This window comes from Macaca mulatta, chromosome 5, assembly GCF_049350105.2.
Source record: "Macaca mulatta isolate MMU2019108-1 chromosome 5, T2T-MMU8v2.0, whole genome shotgun sequence".
Taxonomy (NCBI): domain Eukaryota; kingdom Metazoa; phylum Chordata; class Mammalia; order Primates; family Cercopithecidae; genus Macaca; species Macaca mulatta.
This window is the reverse complement of record NC_133410.1, coordinates 177092334-177112164: the sequence shown is the minus strand read 5'-3', so window position 1 is coordinate 177112164 and position 19831 is coordinate 177092334. Positions and strand designations below refer to the sequence as shown.

Here is a 19831-nt window from a genome sequence, read left to right as displayed (position 1 = left end):
AAGAAAAAAATGGGAACACTATCATTCCTTCCTTAACAATCACATCATAAATAAGCTTTCCCAGCTAGCAGCAAACTCCTTTCATCTATAACTTAAAGGCAAAGACCTCATAAATTGACTGGGGTATTCTTCCTCGGTGTGACTACAAGGCAGATTATTTAAAACTGAAGGTTCCTACTGATATGTTTTTCAGAAGGAGTCACTGGTGGGATTCGGAATGGTTGCCATTCATTGCTTTGGTGAGTAATATCTCAAAGATAACGCAGGAGAAATCACAAGCACTCCCCTTGGCTGGGGAGGCAGCAATGTAGCCTTTCAGATGTCATGTCAAACCTCTCTGAGATGGGTGCTGAGGATCCCTTGGTGGAGCTGGCAAGGTGTGGGGACACATGCTTTTGATTATCTAAAGAGAATGAGTATAAAAACAAAACCTAATCCAAGAAGGAATGTAAATCCTGTCTCTTTGTGCCCTGTTGAAATGTAATGTCAGTACTTAAGAATTCCTTTTGCCACTATATGGACTCGGGCCAGATACTGACATTTAGAGCCCAAGTTCTGTTATTTTCCTTGTGAAACTGTAAGGAGAAATGTCTTCATGATTACCAAAAGTATGTGTGGATAGATGGTAATGAAGATAAATCGTTTTTCCCTTGCCTGATACCCGAGCCCTTTGTGGTATATGCCACAATGTAGCTTTTACAAAAATCATATTTATTTATATGCTGTTGGGGACAGAAAGTGTGTGAAACTCAAGCATGAATGTGATTTCTATTCTTAGTGCCTTTTATATGAATTTTTTAATGTAATGCTTTATAAAGTTTGTTTTTTAACTTAGCATCTTTCCCAGGAATGAGAGCAAAAGTACTCAAAAAATGCATTGCAAGACATATGAACCCTGTATACAGCAGTTTATTCCCTTAGCCTATTTCTTTAATCATGTAACCCTAATCAATGAACCTCCTAATATCCATGCACTGGGGCTTATTGGCTCCAGCTATCCCTCATATTCAAGGAATCTTGCTGCCATTGTGTTTTAAATACCCACAGCCTATTGGCAATCTTGCTGCTGTTGCTTTTTATTCATGGACTTAGTCTTGGATAATCAAATAACTTATTGAAATGGCACCGTCCCACACTGATGTGGTTTACCGTGCAGGACTGGGGAGGAACGCATGCTTTTGGAAAGAAGAGAGGTCTTTGTTATTAGGATTGATTTCATTTCATTGTACTTTTGGCTCCCTTTTCAGCATTAGGTTCTTTTCCTATGATTTTTGAAAAATAGTTAATAGAGAAAAATATGCCCAAGTTAGTGGATGGTCTAGGGACCCAACTCCATCTGGCAGTTTACATGAGCAATGAGAGTCCACTATGCGAAAGCAAAGGCAACATGATGCCATCTAATAAACACTTGTAAAAGTAGGTATGATACTTATAAAATATATATATATATATATTTTTTTTTTTTTACCAGAGTCCTATTTGTTTATTGCTGCTTTATGGTTTTTCAAATTGGAGAGAGCAATTTCAAACATGTATGATACACATAAGAGCAATTTCCAGATACAAAGAAATCTTTGGCAAAAAAACATTGACCAGGCCAGCCAGTGTGGCTGCTCTCTCCCTCTCTTGAGCTGGGAGCTGTTGTTCTGGGCACAAGGGTCTCCCTAGCGCAGCATGGTCACTGACATAGGCCTTCCTTTATTACTATTATTATTTTAAAAATATGAGGAACAGAGTCCACAGTGTCTTTTTAAAAATAATAATACATTCCAGGACTTTTTAGAAAAAATGATTAAGACCAGTAGAGTTCTCATATAATAGAGAAAAAAGACAAGAGGCAGGAATCCAGCCAAGAGGAAAACACACTTTTCATTTTCTTCCTGAGACTGGAGATTCTCTGCTAAAGTGAAGGCGCCATCCACAAAGTTACATCTGATGGACATTACTTATGACATGACTTAAGCAGAGAAAGAACAGTCGAAACCAAATTCTCCAGCCTTTAAATGAATTCCCAGCTACAAACCAGAAGAATAACACTATTAGGTCTGGAGGGCAGCAGGATATGGAGCTCTGCGACTCAGATTTCTTTTCACGATGTTGGCATGACTTTGTAGGATCTATGTATTATTTATGTGGCACCACTACCATGTTTTAAAATAATCTTTGGACATACGCCCATGAATTAGTTTAATCGAATTCTCCCATTTTTATCCATAATGAGTTCTAGTCTTTGCAGCCAGCAAGACTTGGGGCACACTCTATGTCTCCTGGAAGTCTTGGGGTAATCCCAGAGGTTCATTATTTCTAATTACTTCATATCTAAATGTGTAGTCCTGAGCTCATTGCACAAACCAGCCAAAGGAGGTAGGATTCCTCTCTCCGCTACTTTCCCCTCAAGTATAAATATGTATGTTTCACAACTGAGCCCTTATAGCCAAAACCAAAATCTGCATCCATTTCTGGCATTGTTATCTGGAATACAAAATGCAACGCAATTAATTGCAGAGAGTGCTGACACGTTTCCAAAAGATGAGGAGAAGATGATGTGGACAGGTGAAGATTGAGGCTGAGGATGGTCTGTAGGTGAGGGGAATTCTGAAAAGAATTATGGTGCAGGCTGTTTGATGCAGTATGGCTGTCAGAAATACATACACCTCAGTCAAGATGTTTATTTTAGTGGTATTTTGGTGTCTCTATTAATGTTGAGCATGAAACTGGGGTGAACAATTCATTTGGGTTTGTCTTGGACTTTCTGGGTTTCAGCACTGAATGTCCTGCATCCCAGTAAACCCCCAAGGCGAACCAGGATGGTTGGTCACCCTACAAGGCACCTAGACACAGGCATCTGAGATATCTAAATGTGTATGATACATTTCAAAGGGTGACATTAGAAACTCAGTTTTTCTGTCATGCCACCTCCCAGAATATTTTCATTTTTCTCCACTAGTTACCGAAGGCAGTTGATAGGGGAAAAGGTATTCAGGAAGCAGAAACTTCAGCCCTATGCTGGAAAGGTGGATTCTTGATGATGAAAGCCTAGTAGTTCCGAGTCCAGCGAGGGCATAGTCCAGAAAGCTTTCTGAATTCCAGGGTTTCAGAAACATGGATCCTCCAATATAAGCATTCATTTTCCTCCACACTCCCTTCTAAGGAGCATTCTGCACTGCCCTGTTTGCCTCCAGGGCCCCGGGAGAAGATTTTCAGGAAGTTTAGCTCTAAACGCAGCATGAGCCCCTCAACTCTATCCCTGAAGAGTTTCTAGGAAAACAGGAAAAAAAACTTTATAGATATTTTTGGTGACACATCTTTGTTTCTCTTGGATGGGTCACTGTGTTGAGACAGACTTTGAGGCAGTTGCAAGGCAGTCTGGTTTAATTCACCTTATGTTTGGGGGCAAATGTCCCAGATTTTCAACCTAAAGAACAATGCACAGCTGCACCTTAGATAAAATTGCCCCAGAATGCAGCCAAGGAAAACTTTCAGCATTGTTCAGCTCCTGGACAGATTGGAGCAAGGGAGTTGGGGCTCAACTTGACACAAGCCTTCATGGTTCTTGGAGTGATCATCCATGAATCAGAAAACTGTGGAGACGTCTCTGGGATCAGAATTATCACTATGGGAGAAATTCTGGGTTGGGGATGGAACTACATGGGGATGTGATGTATCAGTTCCCTATTTCAAGGGAGTTGAAGAGATGATTTTAGAAATCATAAGATGAGCTTTTTTTTTTTTTTTTTTTTTTGTAAACCTAGATTTCAGGGACACTGAATTTCTTACAACTAGGCATTTTAGGAAGCTAGGAAGAGGTCTGTGGTGTACATTTTTATTTTTATTTTTGAGGCAGGGTCTCACTCTGTCACCTAGGCTGGAGTGCAGTGGCAAGATCCCGGCTCACTGCAGTCTCAACCTTCTGGGCTCAAGTGATCCTCCCACCTCAGCTTCCCAAGTAGCTGGGACTACAGGCATGTACCACCACACGTGGCTAATTTTTGTACTTTTTGTAGAGATAGGATTTTGCCATGTTGCCCAGGCTGGTCTCGAACTCCTGAGCTCAAGTAATCCATCCACCTCAGCCTCCCAAAATGCTGGGATTACAGGCATGAGCCATGGCGCCCGGCCTGGTGGACATCTTTACACTGATGAATCTGACTCATTAGTGGAGCTTGCATCCTCTGAGCAATTTTAGCAGGAGAGAGAATCAAGTAGGCTTTAAAACTTCTGGTGAGGAACATGTACTACCAGAAAGAAAAAAACTCCATGGGGAGGATCAGCCCAGGTCCCAGGTAGTTGTGCATGAAAATGGTACCGGAAAGGCACAACTGCAAAACAGACAAATGCCAGAGTGAAATGTAGCCTGCAGAATTTATCGTTACTACTTGGTCACAGAAGAAGTCTTCAAGGACCTCAGTTTTGCTTATAGATTAATCTGATAGTCTTCAGATAAAAATGTCAGACTGAAGAGTTGATACGATCTGTAGGTTGAAGCGTTTTTGTTTGTGTTGCTGTTTTCTCATACACTAACAAGAAGAAGAGAGGAAGGTGCCACCTTTGTGTTTGTGCTTTAGGAGCTCTGGCAGCTGGCCCCCTGGCAGGATGTGATGGAACACAGCTCACAGGATCAGAGACCATCGATTCAGGTCAGCAGAGAGTGGTTTATAGAAAGGAGTTTCTAAAGGAGCTTAGACTTCACCATGAACTGGTGGGATGGCCTGAATTTTCATTGTTGGTGGAGCTCATTAGAGGGAAGAAAGAGAAAGGAGCAGTTGTGGCAGCTGTCAGGAAACCTGAGCAAATGGCGGAGGATGGGGCAGGCTCCTGGAGTATACCCAAGAGCTGGAAAATAACTCGGTTTGCTGATATAAGGTCCAGACCAGCAAGGTCCTGGTCCCCAGTGACAAAGGGTCCAGTTGGAGCCTCCTGGGACATAATCATGGACAGTTTCCAGGATCTGCTTCCAGGATTCATCACACTAGTCAACTGTTCCAGCCAGGAGTAAACTCTAGATATTAGCAGGTGGGAGACAGATTTGATAATATACCTGTGACTGCACAAGATTTGGGAAGGTGGAGCCACACACAGCTTTTATTCGTTGTGGCAGAGAGACCACCTTGTACCCATGGAGAAAAGAACTTCATGAATGTATGATCTGCCTCTCTCTACAGATAGGGAATCTGACAGAATAGAATTGACCAGGCTGCTGGCTGCCACTCCTGAAGCCAATTCTAAAGATGCATGGAGGTGAGAGGGAAGATGTTGAAGCCAGAGTTACTATAAAAACTAAGAGAAATGCTTGGAGAGCCAGAAGGTGGTTGGATCATGATGTTTGTGTAAAAGTGCTGGCCCCGAATGGAAGCTGACCTCTAGAGGAGGGCCGGGGCTGGGAGCATGAGTTATCTCTGCCCGTTCGGTCTTGTGCCAGACTGCCACTGAACAGCTGTTAAAGAGCACCTGGTGATGCAGAAACTTCTGTTCCATGAGAGACTGATAAGGAAATGCTCAGGCTGTCTGGCCAGCTGCGTGCATTGCCTTCCCCAGCATCCCTCCACACACAACCTTCGATGAAGTCCCCAGGGGCAGGGTCACCTGTTCGGGGAATGGGGCAATGCCCTACATGAAGTAATTGAGCCCGGAGAGTAGCACCTGAGCATCTCAGCCTTGAAATGGCCCTCTAGGAAGGGGACAGATGGAGGCCCTGGCTTCTAGTCCTCACTCCAGAGATCCTTAATCAACCAAGGAAATTAATCAGGAGCTCTGAGGGAAAAACACTGAGACTGCCAAGGAGAATAAATAGAAAGACTCCTGGTGGAAAACTATCTGAAATGCAACATAGTTGATGGGCCAGGAAGATTAAAATAAGCATATCAAACATTATCAAAGAGTTGAGGGAAGATAGTGAGACATGAAACAGCAATAGGAAGTTACAAAAAACCAATTGGAGATTCTAAGTAGAAAAATATATGCATTGGAACAAATATAAATGGATCAAATGACAGATTGGACAGACAAAAAATGAATTAGCAAGTAGGAAGATTGGGATGCAGAACTAGCTCTAAAGGAATCTGGAGGGGATATAAGGAAAGGGGATTTGTAAAAGAAAACTAAGCATTGTGGAGGACAACATCTGCATTGATATAGAAGCAATCCCAAAAGAAAAGAAGAGAATACATAGGATGACATTTTTGAAGAAATAGTAACAGAGATTTTTCCCAGAATTAAGGAAGCATGCAGAAACCTCAGATTCAGAAGGTTCTGAGCTGTATGAGATGCGTCTTAGGTCCCACATCGCATCCACACAGGAGCCCACCTTTTACTCCAGCCATCACAACTCCCTGCAAGGACATCTTGACAGCGCACATCCACTAAGCTGCCCTCAGCACCTGTTGTGTTCTGCCCCTAGGCCTCTCTGATACCCCCACACAAAGGCATCCAGAACCCCACTCAGCGAACAAGCATGCACAGCCGGAGTGCTGGTGACATCCCACAGAGCAGCCCTTGCCCAATGTGGGGTCAGTGACTGAGAGATCAATGCCCTTTTCTTTCATCTGTTGGTTGGACAATTCTGAAGGACAATGTACAGGTGTCCTGGATGAGTCACAGCAGGAACAGGCCTAGTCATCCACCTGGAGAACTTCTTTTTTTTTTTTTTTTTTGGTAACAGCTTTCACTCCTGTTTTCTTATCTCCCCCTCCTCCATTCCTGTCTCCTGGGATCACTGCTTGACGAGTGGAACTGCTAAACCAACATCAGCAACTCTCTAAGGTCACACTTCTTGTTATAGGAACAAATAAACCCCTATTGACATAAGCCACTGTAAACTGGGCTGCCTATTATTCACAGGTAAACATAATTCTGGCTAATATGTATCTTGACCCGAGCCACAGTATCTGAATGAAGGAAGTTTGAGTCCTGCTGCTGAAATTCAGGACAAGTCCAGATCCCCCAATTTTATGGAGAGGTAATGCTCTTAAGGCCTTGGAGAGAATTCTACTCAGCTCAGCAGGATACAGGAAGGAAGTGTGTGTGTGTGGGGGGGGTGTTGAAACATGAACTGGAAGAAACTCTGGGTGCCTCAGGGGGATGTCCCCCTTCTTTGTGGAAAACTGCAATGATTCCAGTGAGACAAAACTTGGTAAGGCAAAAAGATAGTTACAGCTTTCCCCCTTCCTCATCGTCTATGTTCCCATGCCTGTTTCACTGATCAGAATCGTAGTACAAAAAAAAATGAAAGATACTAAAAAATGCCAGAGTGATTCATAGAAGTTGGGGTATAGAAAAATCCAAGCAAATGAAAAACCAAAACAGCAGCAGCAACAGTAACAACAGTGATAATAACAAATAGCTCTGGATATCAGAGATGGATTAAGAGAAAAGACAGTTTGTGGGTAGGAAGAAGAAAAATATCTAATGAGGCTTTCTAAAGAGGTTTTGATGCATGTTACACGATGTAGTAATTCCTCTTCTAGCTGCTTCAAGAAACTTCAATAAGCACTTACATTATGTATTGCAAGAATTTTGGATATGGATTAATGTTTCTTTGGGAAGTAATGTCATACTGATGTAGGTCATGAAGTCTCAGTCTCATGAAGACCAACACTATAATATGTCCTGAAAATTATATCATTTAAAAGGAGACTAAAACCATCTTGAGATGCAAATCGGGGGGGGGCGCATTGGATGAGCTCATTGGCAGGGCTTGCCATGGGCAGGTTTCAGATTCATGCCTCTGAGAAATGGCAGCCCACTTTAGTTATAAAGCGTGGAGTTACTCAAGGAATGGGCTACTATTTGTCTGCTCAAGCATCTCTCTTTCTGCACCACATATTCATAAGTTATCAGTGCTGCTCCCAGTGGGACCCTGCTCTACAGCCACAGCGATTGTTTAACTAAACAGGTGGACCAACCAAGGTATCTTCTTTGGAATTGTAAAAACGGGACCCACTGAACAAGAGCCAGCTCTTTAAGTGGTGGCATCTATAAAATGCAAACTTGTGAGCAGCTGGTAGCCATATTTCCAGCCCTTTGGACTGCAGGAACACAGTAAGATTGGCAGCAAAGACAGGGAGGCAGGCGGCAGAATCCTAACTGTATAGAGTGCCTTGTTACCATTTGTTTCTGAGGCCTGGTTTCTGAACCCTGTCCTTCAGTTCTCTTACCACAATACTCTTTTATTTTTGCTGATGCTAGCTCAAGTGGATTTTGTTTTCCTTGCAGCCATTTTTTTGCCCCCCAGAAAACACTCACAAATAATTAGCATTATGGAGGAACAGAATAACAGCCTCCCAGCTACTTGGCTATTGAATTACCTTAGCTCTGCTGGTCTCCAACAAATTACTTCAACTTTCTCTTTCCTCAATTGATAAATGGAGATCAGGTTTGTTGTAATAATCAAAAGTGCCAATAACACAGGTAAAGCACTCAGAACAGTGTCTGGCTCTCAATAAATATTATCTGTTATAAGTATTATGGATATATAACTATCAAAGCCTGGAATACAAGGGTCTGCTGTAGCTGATTATTCAATTCTTGCAGGAAAAAAGCTCACACCGAGTGCCAGGTTTGACAAGATTACGTGAGTCCGAATAGCAATCAACCAGGTACACCTCTCAACTGCGTGTTTTGTACTTCCCAGTTCCCTCTGCCATTGTTTATTTTTTAATAAACTACATTAAGTGTGGTGGGAATGAAAGAGGAGACAGGCAGATGCTCCAAAGAATATGAGGGAGGGAATCTGCTTTCGTTATCATCCTAAATTTTTTTCTGCAGATATGACTTGTCATCTGCACTGCCTCTTCTTCCTTTCACTTCCTCTCTTGTACTGTTCATATTGTACCTTTTCTCAACTTCCTTGCAAGCACCTACATATAAGGTTCCCCTCTCAACTCCTATCCCCATCTCCCAGCCCCGGTGCCTTTCCTATTTTAGGTTCTTAGCATAGGTTAGTGAAACACATACAAAATAAGATTTTACGTTTCTCCCTCATCTTAAAGAAAAATGGCTGGCCTATCTTGTATCTTGTTACAACTTAAAGTTTGGAACTGAATGTTATAAGCCAGAGAAAATCTCAGCTTGTGCCTCAAGGTGGCTCCTCTGATTTCACGAAGGCCTCGGGGCCATGTGGGTCTTGCCGGCCCTCAGTGTATGCGTCGTCGGTGTTCCCACACCAGGCTCTGAAGAGGATGGCGGTAAGGATTCAAAAGGAACACTGGACTGCTGGGGTGTTCAGCCACCAAGCTCTTGTCTTTTTCGAGAACACGTAGTTTATATGAGAAAACTGACTCTGAGGAAGCTTGATTTTTTTTTTTTTTTTTTTTGTTTGAGACAGAGTCTCGCTCTGTCGCCCAGGCTGGAGTGCAGTGGCGCGATCTCGGCTCACTGCAAGCTCCGCCTCCCGGGTTCCCGCCATTCTCCTGCCTCAGCCTCCCGAGTAGCTGGGACTACAGGCGCCGCCACCGCGCCCGGCTAATTTTTTGTATTTTTTAGTAGAGACGGGGTTTCACCGTGTTAGCCAGGATGGTCTCGATCTCCTGACCTTGTGATCCACCCGCCTCGGCCTCCCAAAGTGCTGAGGCGTGAGCCACCGCGCCCGGCCAGGAAGCTTGATCGTAAGTGAAGGGCACTGCTTCAACTCCAGCGGACGCAGGGCAATAGGGCGTAGCTGAGCTGTCATCCTGGGTGGTCAGGGTCTGAAAGCAGCAGCCACCACTGGCACTAAAATATATTACAGACACAAAGAGGAAAGTACAAACAACAACAACAACAACAACAAAATGTCCAAAAATCACACATAAGGATGCTCAACTTCCCTGATAATCAAAGAAACACAAATTAAAACAACTGTAAGTTTCTGTTTTTGCCTCCCATACTAGTAAAGATTAAAACAACTTCTAATTCACTTTATAGGCAAGGACACAGAGAAAGAGGACTACTTATAGGAATATAAGTTAATACAAGCTTTACAGAAGGTACTTTAGCAATGATTGTAGAAATTTAAAATATAGCTGCCCTTTAATGAAAAAAAGAGATTTCTAGAAATTTGTCCTTAAAAAAATTAGGCAAACTCTTAAAAAAAAAAAAAAAAAACCCAAGGTATAAAAACCTATATTGACATTGGCACAGCCCAAGTCGGCACAGCAAAGTACAAACAGTGAATTCTTCTGATGGCAAGAATTCCTTCAATATATAATATCTTTTCCACTACTTAAAAATTTTTGTGAGGAGAAAACCATTTTATGTCTATTTATTTTGGGGGGGGGGGTACTGGTAGAGGTGATAGCATGGGTGGTAGCAGCTACAGAGACTGGGTAGAACAAACATGCCAGCTGCTGGTCCCCAGATGCACCAAGCCCAGTGTGTCCAGATACCTCTGCAGAGCCCACGTTCAGTCCAGGCTCCCTTGCCCAGTCTGTGAGTCATTCCCTGGATCCTGCTGACCAACACCGATCACAGTCCTCACATTTCCTTGCTTCAACATGGGCCTGTCTTCTAATGTCTTATGTGCTGGTCCCAAACAGCCAGCTGTATGGCAATCACTGGTGGGGGCATTTTTTTCATGCTTAATTCTTTGAAATTTTTAGACCACTCATTGGAGACTAGGTTAGATACTCAGTAGCTGGACATGAACTTAACAGCAGTTTTTGGAGGCTTTTGACTTTATTTAGAATCACCTAGAAAACTTTTCACAAATACAGAAGTTCTATCCCTAGAGATTCTATCTAGTTGGTCCAGGGTAGGGTCTAGGCATGGGTATTTTTTTTTAATACCCCAAATGAATTTAATGGGCAGCCAGGCTTGAGAACCACTGCTCCATAGGCTAAAAACATAGGATCCAAGTCAGAGCAACGGGAGATTGATTAATTGGTTAGAATGACTTGAAGTGACCACCAGAAACATCACATTTAGAGCTCAGTTAATTAGCCCCTTGATCACGCTCTGAACTGGAGGGGCAGTTTGTATTTGATATTCCAAAGAAGGCATCAGAGTACAAAGACTTTGACAAACAAAAAAAGCAAACTCACTTTGTGGTGTTTTTCCTTTCTCCAGTTAACCAGAGTGGTAGCTGGAAGATCAAATATCCTTTGACCAATGTAATACTATATCTTAACTTGCAGAAACAATAGAGCTTTACAGAAAACTGTATCAGTTGAGAACTTTGTTTCTTACCCTCTATTTAACACACTGAATAGGACTGAGTCTGCCAGGCATTCTCTCAGAAGCTCATTAGGCCCGTGTCGGAATTTTGGATGAGTCACCACCGATGGCATTGTTAGGTAGCAAGCATTTCCCCAGTGGGATCCTTTCCAGTCACTGACAGCAGGAATTCTCAGAGACATGCACTTTATGTAACTTTCTTGCTATTAAATCCCATGCACTATTAATATTCATATTGCAACATAACAAACTTAAGCTCTATAGACATATGCTCTTTGTGTCTTCCAAATTCTCTGTATGCCTTAATCAAGCGTTGTTAGTCTGGTAATGTAGCTATGCTCTATTTGTTATGTCTAGAGATGTTCAAATTCAGGCACTGTTGTATCATTTTTGCAGATTGTTTGGCTGATTGTTAAACTGGCCATGTTACATGTTCCACGTATAAGATTTTACGAGATTTTTCTGGGTGTTGTGTGTTTCATAGATAAATTGAGACATTTCCTTTTGTTGGCTATATTTCTTGCTTAAAGTAGAACTGAGAAACATAAAGATAATGGATTTATGATTTACTCTTGGTCCCTATAGCTGTCCTTGATCCAGAGGAAAATTTGGCTTGTGATGAATCTCAAGTGTCTCTTTGTCCTTCTTGGTTTGTGTGACACTACTGATGTTACTGTCTAACCCCTCAGCTTCTACAGAATTTGTCAGGCTTGTTTATTTTCTTTCCTTTCTTGTTTCTCACTACAGCTCTCATGAATTACTTTCTTAAGGGAGAGTTTTCAGAGTTATTTTCAATTACTACATGAGAAGAAGTCTAATAATGTACAGTAGTTTTTTCCAGATTATGTTTCATGATTAATACCATGAGATATTTCTGGATATAAAAGGGATTTATACGCAAGTATGTTTGGGAAATGCTGCAGACTCTGTCTTTCTACTTGGAGATTTATGAAGCACATTTATGTATATCCATTCACTGAGATGCCTGCAATTTTTTAAAAAGAACTATTTAATTTTTGTTTCATCCAAAGTTTTCCAAACCACTTTTACTATGGAACCTTTTTGCATCCTGTGAGCCTTTTGGCAAATGTGGAAAGAATACACAAGTTCAACTTTTACTAGCTGTGTAACATTGGGCATGTTGCTTAATTTTTTTGAACCTTACTTGCCTCATTTGTAATGAAGAGAATAACACCTATCCCTACCACCTTGCAAAAATGCATTGTAACGTGAGGGCTACTATGAAAATAACAAGAAACATCCTAAAGAAAACATAATGAACACATGTAAGCAGCTGTGCCTAACACAGAACAAGCTGCACTTTTCTGAATTTTGAAAAATAGGTCTTTCATGAAGTTATTTATGAGTGGTAATAAGATGTCATTGATAAAATTATACATTCATAATTAACTGGACACATTTTCATCTGTATAACATTTGATCGCTCTTCTGCAAGTCTACTAAGAAGCACATCAATAGCCTTAAAGTACTTTGTGATATAAAGTTTACAATATAAAGATTTTTAGATGAAGAAAAACACTGCTGTATGTTTTCTCAGAAAAATAAATCCTGAGACACTTTTAATTGTAACTTAGGTCAAGAATATTTAACTGGTTTATTAAAATGTTGATAAACCTGGAAGTTTTGATGGCATTGGGTTGCTTACGCTCTTTAAAAGATTCTCCATTGTCAGTCCATAAATTAGAGATGAATGTGTATTTGATAGAAACGATTTCTATTCAGAGTGGTTAATCCATGACTGGGGTATCACTGCGTGGTTTTAATACATTCAGGGCCAGGTATGATGGCTCACACATTATAATCCCAGCACTTTGGGAGGCCAAGGTTGGAGGATCACTTGAGCTCGGGAGTTCAAGACCAGACTGGGCAACAAATCAAGACCTTGTCTCTGCATTTTTTTTTTTTTTAAATTAGCTGGGCATGGTGGTGCATGCCTGTAGTCCCACCTACTCAGGAGGCTGAGGTGGGAGGATTGCTTGAGCCTGGGAGGTCGAGGCCGCAGTGAGCCATGATCATGCCACTGCACTCCAGCCTGAGTGACAGAGTGAGACCTTGTCTCTTTCTCTCTCTATATATATTCAAGTTGGTATGTTTCTTCCCAAAGCTGTCCTCCAGAGAGCATGTTTTTCTGCAGTTCTGTGGATACTAATAGTCCCTTGCTTTTAAGGTAATTTATATTTTAATTTTCCTAATAACATCCGAAATGGCTAAAACAGAGTCTGGAAATGAGTACAACAAAGACAAGCTCAGGATACTCTGAGCAACACAGCTAGAGTTAAGTCCACTGAACACGGGCAAATCCCATTGTACCTTCATACTTGGCAATGTTTCTCCATGGGTTCTCTTCCCTCTTGACTTCAACTAATTAATGGAACTTCGCTCAAAGTTCACATACAGAGTCTTTTGTATTCCCTGTCTCTCTGGGTTCCCTAGACCTGAACACATTTCTCTTTTGCCAGTTGTCACACTGGTTGATATTTGTTGATTTACTTGTTAACCACTCTCCCTGGACTCTAAGGTCCTGGAGTTCAGAGTCTATGTCTTAACCAGTGTTTGTTTCTAGTGTTTAACCCTTAGTAGACATTCAACAAATGGTGGAATGACTAGGTGAATAAGTGGCCTCCAAAGTGCCTGGCAAGTATATAACCCTCTTTTGACAGATATCTGTCCATTCCAAAATCTCACCCTGAAGGATTTTCGATGCTTAGTTGCCATGCTTTGGACCTTGTGAACCTGCACTCTTGCCCTGACTGGCCAGACCAACTGTCTGACTCAAACATTAATATCTACAGACTCACCAGGAGTCACAAGAGTGCTCTATGCTAGAGGGTGGTTGCCCGGCCCTATTATCCCCTCCTGTCTTAGATTGAGTGGTTAGAAAGTAGAGAGGCTCTGGAAGTTGGCCCTTAGAAGACAGAAGTTATGCCATGGAAAACCAAGTAGAGGGAAGGTAGATAAGAGGTAGGAGGAAATAATGAAGAGATAGAAAAGTAGATATGAGTAGTCATGAGCTCATTAATAAGCTCATGCTTTTGGATCTCTGTGCTTTTGGATCTCAAAAAGCTACTCTTGGCCCCTGGAGCCCCTGAACTATTCTTTTCCAGCAAGGAATGAATTCCCATTTCTCCAAATCAAGTTGTGAAATTGCTGATACTTTGCTTTCTTTGATATCTCCTGTGTCCTTGCATTCAAATTCTATAATTTAAGCTAACGTGGGCATGTTAGATTATCAGACAATGTATTTTTATTTTTTTTTTAATTTAATACAGATCAGGAAGCAGAGGGTTGGATCTATTCAAAGAGAGGAATGGGAGTTTGATTTGGCTTTGTGTATGTGAATTTTCTCTAGAGTAAACCCAAAGTTCCAAGGCAGGTTTGTCAATGTGGTCCTGAATCAGGATTGTGTGGTGGTGATAGTGGTAGTGGTAGAGGGTGGTTCTTTCTAACAAGCTATTCATGGCATTCTACACATTGAAGTTTATGAATCATTGCTTTCTGATGACATACAAATTGAGCTAATGCCTTAGAGGTCTTCCGGACCGAAGATGACCAAAATGACCAATCATGAATCTTATTCACCTGGGGGCCATTTGTGCACAAGCTGTTCTGCTCTAAAACAAGGCATTCAGTCTCCTGGGATGGGGGAGATGCCTCTTTCCCTCTATGTGTATCTATTGTGCCCATAGATACATATTTACTGGATTAACAAATTTCTCAAAAAGCTAGGAATTTTGGACCTATGTTATAACTAGTTAAGATTATTTTTTTAAAAAAGAAGAGCCTAAGGCAAATCCAAACTTGCAGAAGAAGAAACATGGAGACACAAGGAAATAGCAATAAATCTTTGATTTCTTAATATCCTTGCGTCATATTATGTTAAAGACAGCTCACTGGCAAGCCTGGACGTTCCCCTCTCTCCCCAGGCAAAGTCGACATTGCACCATAGATATCACAGCCGTCTTTAGGAGTTACCTTTTTCTTTTTAAGGAAGACACTCTGGCAAGTATTCTAGAGTACTCCCATCATTCTCTACTGAGATGACTAGAAGTCTTTTAGTCTCTTGTGTCCTGTTGGTAACTGCTTGCAGGCTAGACTTTCTTTGCATCCTCTCTTTAATCATGATGCTGCCCCCCAATATAAAACTATTCTGATTTTTGGACAAAATATACTGAAATGGTTCTGATTACTCAATCATCATTATATTTAATTATGTTAAGGCATTATTTAAGAAATCCTGAGAAACTCTGGGTTCATGTTTTTCCTAAAGTTCTGGTCACAGATTGCAATTAAAATAGAGGAATAAAAAATAAGACCTCAACTAAAAGCTAAAAATGGTATATATGATTTGCAAGCAGGGGTTCTCAAATATTTTCATTTATTTATTGTTTTTAAAAGATGAGTTTAAAGAGGGAAGGTAATTTCAGCTTGAGAAGTGATAGAAATTGATTTGAGCAGCAGCTATAATTTTTAATTATGAAAGTAAAACATTTTGCTTAAAAGGGGGAGAGGAATAGAGTAAAAATACACAAGTTTTTGTAAGTAGAAGTCCTCTGTCCTTTTAGCCTAATCCCCCAAAATAGCGACTAGGAATGGTACAACATGTAACTGTTGAAAAATTTGTATAAATATAATATATAAACTAAATTGTGGCCAAACTATTAATACACACAGTTTATATATGTATACACCCACACAGTTTATATAGTGTGTATGTATATATGTGTGTATACACATGTATATGTATATATGTGTGTGTATACATATATGTGTGTGTATATTTGAAAGTCTAAAACAGTGCATGTGTATATATACATGTGTGTATACATGCATGTGTGTATATCATACACATGCATATATACACACACATGCACTGTTTTAAACTACTTTTTCAAATTGAAATACAACTTGGATATATTTCATGGTGATATACATAGAAAGATTTATTCTTTTTATTTAAAAAATTTCTGTAGACACAGGGTCTGGCTATATTGCCCAGGCAGGAGTGCAATGGCTATTCACCGATGCAGTCACAGTGTACTACAACCTTCAACTCATGGCCTCAAGTGATCCTCCTGCCTCAGCCTCTGGAGTAGCTAAGACTATAGGTGTGTGTCACCATGCCTGGCTAACTTGCTCTTTTTAATAACTGCATAGCATATTGTATTGTAGATATCCATTATTACTTGCACTATTCCTCTACTTATGGCATTTCCATTTATTCGTCTGTTACAAACAATGCTTCATGGAATATTTTTGTACAAAATGTTTTGTTTGTCTGTGACAGTCTATCTGTAACAGTGAATTAGTAGAAGTGGAAGTGTTGGATCCAAGGATGTTGAATTCTAAATTTTGGTAGATGCTGCCAACTTGTCCTTCAAATAGATGATTAGAATTTTGACTTTCACCATAAGGGTGTACTAGGAGTATTTATAGTAAGCCAATTTATTGTCAACCTCAAATCTTCTCACTTGTATGGTCTTCCTCCAAGACCCTGCACAAGCCGTTAAAATGTGTAGACATTTCTAATGTTTTTGTAAAATTAGCAAAAGTAAGACATTTCAACCACAATTGGTTATGACTACCATCTCTTAACTCTGAATTCTTCATGGTTACACCCCTTACTTGCCACATGGATTTGGAGTGGGTATTGGCTATTTTGTGGATCAGGCTTGGAGAAGTTGAGTTGGGATATGTTATTTTAACAGAATTTTATAAAGACCTTTTAGAAAGTTTCAATATAATAAGGAATTACAGACCCTTGAAGTCGACATATAGGAAGATTTTTTTTGTCATCTTTAAAATTATTTATTAAAGAAATAAAATTCAGATTGAAAGTCAGTGAAATACGAAACCAAGTGGTGGGATCTATGGAATTATTTTGATATACAGAAGTGAATTGTGGTTTTGCCATTGCTGTATGCTGGTGTTGGAAGACCCTCCCTGCTTTGGAGTTACCAACAGTGTGAATCAAGAAGGCCAAACTTCAGGCCCTGGTCCAGATAGGGGGCGAGGGTACAGCTTGCAAAACAAAGGTGGAACCTAGAGAGTTACAGCAGATGACAGAAAGCTTCAGAGTTCTCTAACAAAACTGGCTGTGAATAATGTAGCTGGTATTAAAGAGGTGAAGATGGGACAGTTTTTCATTTCAGCAATCCCAAAGTCTAACCTCTTTCTGCCCCAACATCTTTGCAATTACCTCTCTCTGCTCCTCTCTCTAGTCCTTCTCTCTCTGCTAACACCTTTGCAGTTTCCAGTCATGCAGAAGCCAAACCAATCACAGAAATGCTTCCTGGAATATTAAGTCAGCTTGGTGCTGACAGCTTAACAAGCTCAGGAAGTTAGCCAAACAGTTCCCATGGCAAGTCTTGAATAGAAAAGCACCAAACCCGGAAGACAATGAGGAGGAGGAGGATGTTTCAGATCTTGTAGAATATTTTGATGAGGCATCGAAGAATGAAGCGAACTAAAATTTTTTCTGGTGTTTGGAGGCTGTCATGGACTGGATTTAACAAATAAACCAGTGGTTCCAAAGTGTTACAGATACAGGGAGTATCACCTATTGCTATTCAATAATATAAATGTTATTTATATTTTTTTAAAAAGATGTACCTTGTTAAAAAAATTCATCATCTTGAAAAGTAGTAATTTATTAAAAGGACACAAATTTTTTCTTATAGGAGTAGTACATAGGCTCTTGGATTATTTGATAATCATGTTTATAAAGAAGGGCAAATCATATAAATACATTGAAAATGATGAAGTTCTTATTGATTTGACAGAAATACTGGCATGGACAATAGCATAAAGCTCATAACACACCACTGTGACAATGATATCAACTACAAAGAAGTGCCATCAATTGAAATGGTCTTAACATTGATTGGTTACTATGTAACCATACTTGAAATTCCCTGAAATACACAGATCATATGTGAAATAAACTTTTTAGAGTTTTTTTCAAATTTATCAGCTATCCTAAAAATTATAAATTATAAATTTCCAATAAGTTGTGAAACTGAAGAACCTTTTTTTTTTTTTTTTTTTTTTTTTGAGACGGAGTCTCACTCTGTAGCCCAGGCTGGAGTGCAGTGGCCGGATCTCAGCTCACTGCAAGCTCCGCCTCCCGGGTTTACGCCATTCTCCTGCCTCAGCCTCCCGAGTAGCTGGGACTACAGACGCCCGCCACCTCGCCAGGCTATTTTTTTGTATTTTTTAGTAGAGACGGGGTTTCACCGTGTTAGCCAGGATGGTCTCGATCTCCTGACCTCGTGATCCGCCCGTCTCGGCCTCCCAAAGTGCTGGGATTACAGGCTTGAGCCACCGCGCCCGGCCAGAAACTTTTTTAAATATCAAAAATAAAAATTTTTTTTGGCCAACCATGCTGGATGAAAAATGACTTATATTCTCTCTACATAATGTATTACAAAATTGTTGTATGAAATGATACTCAGAAAGTATGTATCAAAACTATAGGGAAAAGTCAGTAGAGAGGTATGTCAGGAAGTACATCAATAAATATTATGTTATTGTTCTAGATTTTGCAATGTTTGCGGTATTTGTTGTGTTTTAAAAATTTACAATTTATTAGAATCATTCTCATTCTAAATAAAAATTCAAGAGCATGCTTAATATTGTATTCTTTTTCTTAAAGAAGTCTCCAAAAACTGTATGAGTTTCAGGCACAAATGTGGATCCATCCCTGAATTTATGAGAGTGCCTGTTTCCCCACACTCTTGCTAATTCTAGGTAGTATTAAAATTTTGTATACTTGCCAATCTGATAAATAATATATGGTATATTTTTATGGTTTTCATTTATATTTAATTATAAGTTAAGCTGAGCGTTATCTTACATAGAAATCCCTTTCATTATCTTTGCCAGAGCTGTCTTTAAAAAAATTCATCTGTGACAATTCTGACTGTAACACAATTCTCTCTCTGTCAATCATGCTTCAAATCCTTTTCTCAATTATTTGTTGATTCTTTGAGTTTGCTTATGGTGTAATTTTTTTCTCCCATTAAAAAATATTCAATTTGTATTAGATTTACCGTTGATGACAACATGTTGAAAAGAGTAAAAGTGCTATGTTGAATATATTGGGCTTTAAGTATGGATTGACTCAATTAAATACCTTTAAGGTTAAATGAGATAAGCACAGTTTAAAGAAACATAAAAACCTAGATATTTTGTCTTACTTTCTCCAAGTTAGAGAGATGGTAAATTGTAATTTTTTTTTAAACAAGGTCAAGTTAGTCTATACTTGGAATTGGTGAGGAAATCTATAGGATCGAATCTATAAGACTTGTATTTCCACTATCAAGAGGTGACCCTGAAGTACCAACCTAAGCTACCTATGCTGCTGCCCTCCATGGCAAGTGCTGCTGTTTATTCTCTCTGGGATGAAATGTCCAAAAGTCATTTCTCCAGGCTCTTAACTCATTATACATTTTGATGAGTGAACCATGCCAACCTCATACAGAAGACAAGTGTTCCCTACATAGAAACACATTTGGTTCTTTCAATAGTCACCCCAGGACAACGGACCTGCTCGCCTGCCTGGCAAGCTACTTCTGTCCTTCCAGGCCCACTTTAAATGCTGCTTCAATAAAATGTTTCTGGATTCCCAAGGAATAAATAATTACACCCTCACTGAAGTTTCCAT

General features: G+C 40.1%; 1 protein-coding gene and 1 pseudogene across 8 annotated transcripts in view; one reads left to right on the top strand and one right to left on the bottom strand.

Annotated features, from left to right (window-relative positions):
* The window catches only part of PALLD (palladin, cytoskeletal associated protein), a 434582-nt gene that overhangs the window by 316578 nt on the left and 98173 nt on the right, over positions 1-19831 (bottom strand). The gene's annotated exons all lie outside the window — the stretch shown is intronic.
* Positions 5233-18480, top strand: LOC100430327 (transcription factor BTF3 homolog 4-like; annotated as a pseudogene).